Below are 11,166 nucleotides of genomic sequence, written 5' to 3' on the forward strand. Positions count from 1 at the left end.
ATTATTGGAATTTTTTCGCAACCGTGAGAAAATGTGTACTCTATCGACTATTCGTATAGTTTCTTTTAATTTTATTATTCATCATATTATTATTATATTATCAAGTGATCTATCTTAGTTTCGTGTCTACGACGAAGTATGGTATGGAGAGCTAAACAGTAGTAGCAAAAGGTCAGTAGATGGCATTCAGAAGTGACCTAAAGGTCAAGTTCATTTGATTGGGGTCAATGGGTCAAGTTCCTATGAATAAAGTGGTGTGTATAAGAATGAGTATTTGTGCATTTCGTTCAGTAGCTTTGTACAATTTCTCATCCACTCTTGTGTTCTCGCTCAAATAGTTTGGGAGTTAGTGCGTATCACACCGTGTATCCATATCAGATTTCGGACACCTCACGTTACAACAAAGTGTATACTGTATGTTAAATGAACAAAATAAAGTTGATTTATAAAATTGTTAACAGGAAAACATAAATTATGATTTTCATCTATTTCTCAAAATTTTTTGATCAATTTACGAAAATAAAAAAGCTTATTGTCCAAGTGAAATACCTGTTTAAAAAAAATGAACAAAACCGGTTTGTATAATGAAGGATGTATGCAACATGTCAAATAATCAGTTAGTTGATTAAATTGTCAACTATTCAAATGGATAATTATTCGTACTTTTAATTATATCTACTTTTGTATTTTAAGTAGTGTATTATTAATAAAGTGAAGGTTCATTGAAACAACCAAATTGATCAACTATCATATAATAAAATAACGATACGCGATACTGAACGTCCCGGGTTAGATTCTAGGTTGGTGAGTCGTGAATGAGTACTGTTAATTAGTCTCATTTTAGGATGAAACATCAGTTCAGTGTTTTCAGGTGTTTCAATTATTGTTTAACTTGGATCAGTTCATAATTTCATTGGAATATGAAATGCGTTTGTGACTCACTATCACTGTTATATATCATCAAGTATTTTTAACGCTATTCTCGAGTTATGAGATCATTTGGCTAAATTTAAAATATCACCAACAATCGTCATGTAAATTAAGAATATTCATTGCTGTAAGTTACAAAGGACAGATGTTCCATAAATTGTTGTAAACGCAAGGAAAGGAATGTGCAATTCAATTTTTCTGATATTCTAAAATGTATTCTATGATAGAATTATTTCAGCTGTTGAACCATTAATTTCAAGGAATTATGATGTAGTCAGTGAAAATTATGACCTGTTGATTGAACCATGAAAAAATTCAAAACCTACTATTTGGACTAGTTTTCAGGTAATTGTTTTTGAAAAATGTACATCATAATCGACCCAATTAGGTGTCAACTAGTGAGATGATGCATTCATACTTAAGGATATAAGTTTCAGAGCAGGTATTGTGTTAAATATAATAAACAGAAACTTCTAGTCGTCTACTACCTTAAATATATCAGCCAAAAATGAAGACCAATATTTGTCTAACTAGAACCGAAAATATTTATTCAACAACTTTATTCACAAGAAATGTCTACTACTATTTTAATTGGATTGACCGGCAAATAACACCATTGATTATCATTAAATAATAATGAAGTGTAATGATATTTTTTGTCATATATGTATTATCGCAAAACATTTCATTTAAATGAAACAAATATCCCTTTTTTTAACTTTAATTGTTAAAACTAAATGGTGACAACTAAATAGAGACAAAATTTATAAACATCCTCTAGGTATAAACAAACTTGTTCTGTACTGCTACTTTCAATGCTATTTACATTATGATCATTGTATCGTGACTTTTTAGTTCATTCAACCGTAACTGGCAGATTGTAAACAATGTTATATTCGTTTATAAGAAACACAGATCAATATTGTTATATGCATTTATATATTTATTACAATCAACTGAAGAAAAATACTTGTTAACCTCCAATAATTTTTCTTAGTGAAGATGAAGATCTTTTTTATCATGACTTTTATAAGACTAAACACTTTTTCAAGATTTAGTTAATTGTTATATGTGGTATATGAATTAATGTATAAAAATAACAAAAAAAAAGAATGATAAACTGAACATTACCAATAAGCAAAGATGGATGATGGTTAACAGAGGTATCCAGTAGGCGCATTTCGTCCTGCCATTTGAATGTACCCACATCCCAGAGTTGATACCCATTATAGGACTCGAACCCGGTACCGTTCGCCTTGAACGCCATCACGTTATCCAATTAGCTGCCGAGTCCAGATATCTTGTGCACTGTGGTGAAGTTTTAATTCGTTTTTATATTGGTTGTTTTAATCTTCCCATTGATGTTTATAACTGCAGCTGATCAATCTCTTATTGCTAAGACGCGCGTCTAGTCCTATTTGGAACTCGTCAGCTGAGTGTACGTTAGTTATTACTTAGATTTAAACAACCAAATAATAAAAACTAAATCATTTTTAGAGTCGAAGTCCATTTTTAATAGATTTCACTATGTTTCTGAGTTAAAATTCAGTAGTTGACCAAATACACCTCAGTATAATGCATTACTGTCGATAATTGCGTAGCAGAATATTATAGAAATTGTGATGTAATTCTTGGATGATTATTATCGATGTTTTCCAAAACAGTTATGGCTATTAGATTACGTAATAATGGTTGTGAAATTCATTAACTATTGAACATGGTTATTGGGTTTGATTATTGAATCATTGAACAATAGTCTTCGTAAAAAATTTTAATATCCGGTTCGTTAAGTTACTACTATCATTTATTTTCTGTGAGACTTTAGATTGGTAGGATACTTTGAGAATGAATAACTTTTGTTCAATGAGGTGAAACGTGCTGTTCATCTAAGTGACTCCTTGAAAACGATTACACTTTCAAATATCATATATATATATATATATATATATATATATATATATATATATATATACTACGCACTATATATCTTCTATGTAATTTGGTTCCTTAAATTACATTAATTCAAATATTGAATTCATTCTGATCTTATCAGTGTAATACTGATCGGTATGATGTTTAATTTGTCATCTAATGTACTAGTATGCTAGTAGTATGGTAAAATAGAAAAACCATACTATAATACTTAATTTGCAAAATGTTCAATAATTTTCTCGGACTTAATTGTTCTTGCATTTCTATACTAATTGCTTTCTATCCGCTTTCTTCCTTTCTTGATCTTCCCAGTCTTCTGCTGCCAGACATTACATTCCTGACTCGCGTTATATACCACTTATGTCAATGTAAGTAGCACGCATCACACCACTAAGTTGAATGCTTACCACCAAGTTAATTAATATGAAAGCAGAACGAGATTAAAATAAAATCCGTACAAAAATAATTACATCGATTCGACATAATTTAAAACCAGATTAGTATGTATCCGTATGAATAACGGAAAAACCCTATCAAACCAGAAAGGTTTTGGCAATTATTTTGTCATAGACTAACAATTCAAAGCACTGAATACCTATGACCCAACACAAGTTGTAAACAAGAATATTTGTTACCCTCGAGGTACAAGAAACCTATGAATGAATGCCCTGAAATATAATGATCCAAACTTTTTGAATTTAATAATGTAATACAGTTAATTCACAAACTATAATAAATGTGAAATATTGTTCGCTCTGGTTTTCAGTGTTACCCAACTGATATCAAACTATATGAATCTTCACAAAATACCGATGTTACAATTCGATACTCTTTGTTCATAAACCAATTTGGTATATATATATTCATATATGAATCAAACGTCAAGTTTGTCCAGTTTATTAAACTACATAACCTGATTTTAAACATGTCAGCTAGGTTAATTGAAAAAAGTCGTTTTACGTATATTGACTTTGATAAAATTGAAAAACTTGGAAGTTTTAATTTATGTAACATAACTGCGATAACATACTGACCCTTTATGAATATTATGACATTGTCTCAGATTTCCCAATTTCTGAATTTTAAAAACAAATGATATTCTATTCCAAAATTTACTGATTAATTTAAATCTAGATTTGTATGGGAGAATAGATAAAGGTTCACAAATCTGATTTACCTACTGGCTTAACAGGTTAATCATATGATCTTCTGTATATGTAGTTCTGATTATCCGCATACGCTTTTAAAAATCCCGCAATCAAAGTAAGAAAAAGAGTTGAGTAGATGACGCAATAACGTAGGTTTAATACGATTAGTAGCAGCAGAGATCTACAGCTGCTTTTTTAAACACAAATCCGGTTTCAAATATTCGGTAGCTGTAATTTTAGCAAATATTAAAAGTCAAGAGTTCGGTTTTTGCTTATTATTCTGACAATTTCAAGGTGTGTCACAGAAAACTGGAGGTCATTTAAAAATTCCTCGTTAACTCAAAAATGAACCCTTCTTTCTGTCCTATTAGTATACTTGCTTTCGCAGTGATGTGTACATTTATATACACAGTTTATTGCAATACCAAAATAGTAGTTATCGATCTTTGAGCTTTTCACGGAATATTTAGTATTCTATAAGATATTTGATTCGAATACAGGGTGCTTTATGAATAAGATAGTGTTAAACCTTTTTGATGAAGTTTCTTTCTCTGAGCTGGATGGTTTGGTCGTGGAGCTTTCATCGTTCTTCTGAACGACATCATCAGCACAAATTTGAGATAGAAGCGAAGTGTTCGAATTTCTCCATATGCGTTTCAAAGCTTGTTCTGTACACCTCGACGTTGATTGGTTCTTATTGACCTTAAATTTGTCATTGTTTACTTCTTTGTTTTGGTTTTGTCTCTCATTGGTTTGATTTTTGTTCCTATATTTGTGCATAATTTTCCTGATTGGTTGATAAATTGGAACGATTTCAATGTGCTTGTTGATTGCTGATCGAACTGAGTGCCACGCTTCTAAAAATTCTCTGGTGTTTTTGGAATTTCCTCTGTCTAAGATTTCCACATTTTTCCACTTGAATGAGTGTCCGCAGTTGTCCACGTGTATTGATATAAGTGGGGAAGTATCATGGCGTCTGACTGCTAATTGATGCTCATGTAGGCGAAGGTGAAGGGGGCATCCGCTTTGTCCGATGTCCACCTGAGCTATAAATTCTCTCCACCATAGTGTTCAACCCTCTTTTGATTGCTTCTAAAGCGTCGTTACCTCATGAGTCGAAAAATACGGCATATAATAAAGACTTTATTTGGATTTTTTATCTAACCAACTTCATCAGTATGATTAGGTTAATCTACACTTGTCTTTCTTGAATTTAATGTATCAAGAATTTTAAGTAGCTGATGTGAATTAGGCGAAATAAAATGAATTCATATTATTCTTATAGAATTTGTGTACTGCACGAAATTATTTATGTGCATACTGTAATTCATGAGTTTTTTTATTATCAATGTGAAATAAATGCCTACACCAATTGATTAAATAATTATGCAAAATAAACAGAGAATACAATTTTCAATAGTGTTTCCTTCAGATCCCACAACTGGAAGTGCAAATTAATGTTACAAAACGACAACCAAATGTATTAATCTCACAGCTTCAATTGATATATAAACATATTCAACTTAATAAGCCGTATTACGCATTACAATATAAACAAATTTATTTCATTTTATCGACAATTCCAAACGTAAGTGTTGTGATTTTTGAAAGATATGCTCGTCCTAAACTTATCTATTCGTATATTTTATTTTAACAAAAATTGAAATGTTTGATTAACGGATTAATTTCTAGATTCTGCATATAATAAAATATCGTCTTCAGTAAACCACAGTTAAACGGTTAGATTGTTTCTGGTTATTCAACAGATTTATACTATTGGAGTTCATTTCAAGTTGGGGATAAAGCTATTCATGAAACGTCTTCAAACTGTCAAAGTTAGTCATGTTAGTATTTTGAAAAGAATTCCGAACTTTCTATTGAGAAAGTTTATTCATTTCCCTAACTTTCCATGTATAAACATCTTTGTTTTTCTAATATATAATTTGTTATCTCTATTTATCATATTTATATTGATTTTACTCTTCTAATATCGTATTCTTGATTTCTTTATTATCGAATGTTTTCCTTTGTTATATCCAAACTTATTACATCATCTAGTTTAGATGAGTCTCATCTAAATGTAAATGTAACTTATTCATCTTTGTTTATTGAAATTAAATTAAAACTTGAATTTCTAATCATAATTGATATGACAGGAAGAAAAGTCAAATTTAGATTGATTTACTTATTATGATTTTTGTTCAACATTAACTCCTTCTTTGTTCAATATGCTGATTATTCATTGTAGTATTTGTTTTGATGAAGTTTTGTTCTTTGAGCTGAATGGTTTAGTCGTGTTTTTGTTTTCTTGTATGACATTTTATTCTCTATAATATACAATATTCTTTGTATTAAATTAACATCAACTATGCACAGAATGATATGTAGCATGTAATTTGTTTTAACTGTATGTATTTTTAATATATGTGATTCCATCCCAATTATTAATCAAAATGGGTGTACGAATCAGTATATAAATGAGTGTATTCTCGACCACTGTCGTTGTGTTTTGAGTTTAATAAATCTTCATATGTACCAGTTTTTGTGTTCTTACTTTCGCATCGCAGGAATCGCAGTGATGCATCCTTTTACAAGTATAACTACTAAGCGATTCTGATATCGTAATTAGCGACGACCCGATATAACAAGTAGCATTCAATCAGAAGTCTTATCGATAATAAATAAATAAATTAATATAATTGTAATATCTCAATGAGTAGAAAAATTAAATTTTCTGACGTTTTATGACTCAGTGTAAGCCACTTCGTCAGAGAATAAAATATGTTAATTTATTTATAACAATCTACTCAATGCCCAATTTATTCGAAATTATCAAATCAAACCATGGTAATGATACCTATTTAAATGAAATAACTTGGAAATAAAACCACCAAAATCTTTTATTATAGTTTACTGCTCAGTAAGAATATTTTAAAACTATTAGTTAGCACTTATGATCAATCATGTTTCCTATTCCCTTAGATACAATTCTGGTGAAAAGTTTCTAAATTTATTACATTTTAGTATACTGGATATGCATCTACCAGCGGAAATCGAGACGGTGATTTTATCCTATTTAAATCCTATCAGCTTAATAACCTACACTACAGTATTGGTAATCACAAGAAGTCTTCAGCCTAGTACCTTTTGCTTCATGCGCTAAACACGTTATCCACTGCTCTACTTAGTTCGAATAGACACTAACTTGTTCCACGAGTATGAATGTATTAATATCCATTGAACGAGTTACTGATAACCTAGGTTCAAGGCCCCAGTATATAATGAAAAGCGGAATGTACTAATTATACAAAAACTTTTGACAATGTTAAAATGAAGTAATGTGTTCAGAATGCACATATGGGAATAAAGACTCATCAATTGGGGTTCTGAATATCAACAAGGAGAAAATATAACCCCTTACCAATTTCATTATATCTTATATACGTGAATTGATCAAACCAGTAAAATAAATCAACTTTGTATTACATATGTACCGTACTTATGCCATATATCTTGTGTTTACAAATTTTATTGTTACAAATAAAACTCAACAAGACCCTCCAAGGAAGTATGTATTTTTGCCATGTCTCATCACTACATTCTTATAACCTGCTACCAAAATATTATTGTGGGAATCTGTTAGGATGGATAAGTAACTATGGAGACCATTTAAATGTAGTAACAGTCAATGTTTTTGAGTCTCATTATTGGAATGGACGTTAGGATGCATACACATCTGAATAACGAAACATAAAGAGGATGACACACGATTTTTGAATTTACCGTTAACTACGATACAAAAATATAGTGAAAGTTGTACCTGGAAGCATTACAAAGGCACCCACTCAGAGTTTACAGAGACTAGTCTAATGTAGTACTGAATATCAATAAAACAAACCCTTAAAAATAGTTAACAAACATTTATTTATTTGGTATAACTATAAAAGCTAAGTGGTTGGCAGCACCAATTATTAGCTACTTGCTTTGGTTGTATGGTGTTTGCTCCATAATTCTTTATAATCATTGATTCAACCATGAAAGTGCATCATTAGGGTGCAGGCAATACAGGAAAAAACAGTTATTCACTATGATAACTGATTTCAACTGGTTTCCTAGATAATATCATTATCACCTGATCAATACTGTTCTTACTTTATAAAATCAGTTTGATTTTATGTGAAAGTTACTATGTTTAGTAGTCGGTCACGGTTTTTCCACATGTAAAATAATCATTGCATCATCAATAATTTATTAATGAATTACTAATAATCTTTCTCATGTCATTTTATTAAGATTGAATTATTAGGAAAAAGTCAGATTTGACATTTTAATTAAAATGAGTGATGAATGTGTAAATACAGTTGTCTACTGCAGCATTTATGTATCATTTATCATCATATATTACATCGTCTTTGATGCAAATATAGAACAAAACTATAAAAAAAACACTTCTGAGATAATTTACTGATTGGTTTTGTAGTACATTTCCATTACAGTTACATAATTAAAGTGAACTTCTAGTTGAAAGAATTTGTAACAGGTAACAGAAACTAGTCATGTTATCATATAAATAGTGACATGAAATTAGATTCAAAGATATTCATAATATTTTTGATGAAAATCATAGTTGTCATATATCATAAACAAGTGAATTTGAATAATTAACATTTACGAACTCTATTTCAATATATGATATTGTTGTAACTGAATAACTGATTTTGATTTATTATTGTTGTCATTAAAAATAATCATATATTATACTGAATTCGGTGGACGTTGCAGTTGCACCAAGTCTCGTTAGGGGTGAATGTGATGCATGTGACATTTGTTTAGACAAATAACTAAATCGACAAGTAAAGTTTAAGGCTTAAATCGAATGATTCTCTTCTTTATTCTCGAAAGAATTATATGAAATGAAATGTAAGGATTGACTTGTTATTCAGAAAAATAGTAGAGATCTAACCTTATTCATATAAATTTAGGATTACAGTAAACCGTTGACTTAACAAAATGTTTTCAGCAAACCAACTATTTACATAACGTAATGGGACATAGTTTTAGAGTGTGATTGCTAACAGATGTACATACTGAAAACGTGTTTGTACATAACTTAAGTTTACTGAATTTTGGAGGTTCACAGACTTCAAAGCAAATGACAATGAAATGATGCAAAGCGTAAAGCTAAGTTTTCTTGAATCGACCTGTTTTTACTGTCCAGTGTATAGTTTTATCACAATCATTCTAAAATCTACAGTTAGTTGATTGGTGAGTACTGATCAGTGTGATTTCTGTCTAGTTTTTAATTGGTCCGACTATATGATTGACGACGTTTCAGACTATGAAGATAGATGACACAGGTTCTAATCTTAAAGGAATCATTAGCTGCCTCTAAACGCAGTGCATGCCTTATCAAAGAATGTTAACTAAAACGAAAACTAAGTCAAGTAGGGTTGCCGTTCATCTACCTCTAACCAACTAACGTCTCATAAAGAAATACTGTTATGGCAACATTTGACTTATTTATTTATCACCATATACGTTTTTTCAAGAGTTACTTGCAAACTTCTTTTTAAAAAGCATGTTGCTTAGATAACAATTTTGGATGGTTGCTGACAGTCAGCTGAAAGAATAATCTTATTTATGTGTATAAGAATCAAAAGCAAACAAATAAAATATATCGTCCTTGGTATAGTTGATTTGCGGTTATCAGTGGATACTAGGATGTCCGTTTCGACTTATTCGGAACTTTTGATCTAATTGTATCTGCATTCCACTAATGGATTATCCACTTAAATAATAGGTTCAATTAGTTCGGATATGCTGGATAGTAGGAAAAGTGTATTTTGGATTCTAATTCTAACCATATACCAAATATAATAAGATGATGCTATATTAGGGGGAATCAGTACAAGATTTTAATACAGAAAGAGAGACTGATCAGTTGTAATACTGAATCTCAACAAACTACTATAACTGAATTGTTTTATTGTATCTCATTATATAAGCATGAAATAATTCACAAAACGTCTAAAATGAGATTTAAGTTTCAAAAAAGTTTTTTTTATTCAGGTAAAAAATGCTCTAAAACAGTGAACAACGTTTTTTTTTCAAAAAAGTCATCCATTTGACATTAGGAATCATTTATCAAATGTATTGTATTTTATTTATTTATTTATTTTAACACATAGATATTGGTACAACGAGGCACCAAATACATATGCGCCACACAAATCTCATTCGATATGTGTGTGGGCTGTGATACTGTCCGGGTGCTGGAACCGAAGCAGGTGGTATTCTTAAGGGGCCACTCCCCAAGCCTTCGACCTGAAGGTCTGATCCACAAGATAGTGGAGTATCGTAAGGAGATGCAGTCCCATGGAAGCCGGTGACCAAGATTGGTTCATACTACATTTGTTCCCTCAGGATACTGGAGCCTATGTGCACCATTAGTTTGGAATCCGGTTAAAGCGCCGGACATTCGCCTTTCGTCCTCTCAATTTCGTAAACGACACCCCCGCCACGAGAAGGCAGTGAGTAGGACTTCCCTGGAAGAGACTATGTACGCGTGGCCATGTGAGAGCATTTCGAGAGGGAGAGCGAATTCTCCCCACTCTCGGTCGTACCAGGGCATTTGGGGGCATTGTATTTTATTATCTATCATTCACAGGATTAAACTAATAGAAATTATTCTATGATAATAAGTTAAACATTCTATCAAGAAACATTGTTTTCATTAATTGTATTTCCTAAGAGGAAATTCTTGCAAAACTTCCACCTATTTCATCGTTAATATAATAAATACAATAGTTATCTTGGAATAATTGGTGTATGGGGGGTATGTGTGTGTTTATCATTCTATAAAATAATTTCTTATCAATTCATAGTATTCAATAGTCATTTTCGGTATTGTTTATTTGCTCCTCTTTCTTCTTCTATCATTATTATTATTATTATTATTGCTATGCTTACAAACATTTTTTTCGACAGTTTTAACCAATCAAAAAAGAAGAAAACTACACACAAATTTTGTCAACTCTCAATTATTTTTTAATAATCTAATTTATAAATTTATTGAGATTTCATGTATAATTATCTAATGTGTATACTATCTATCATTCAATTGTCCTTAGTCTAATTAATGTCATATGTGTTTATC

The sequence above is a fragment of the Schistosoma haematobium genome, chromosome 1 (assembly GCF_000699445.3).
Source record: "Schistosoma haematobium chromosome 1, whole genome shotgun sequence".
Taxonomy (NCBI): Eukaryota; Metazoa; Platyhelminthes; class Trematoda; order Strigeidida; family Schistosomatidae; genus Schistosoma; species Schistosoma haematobium.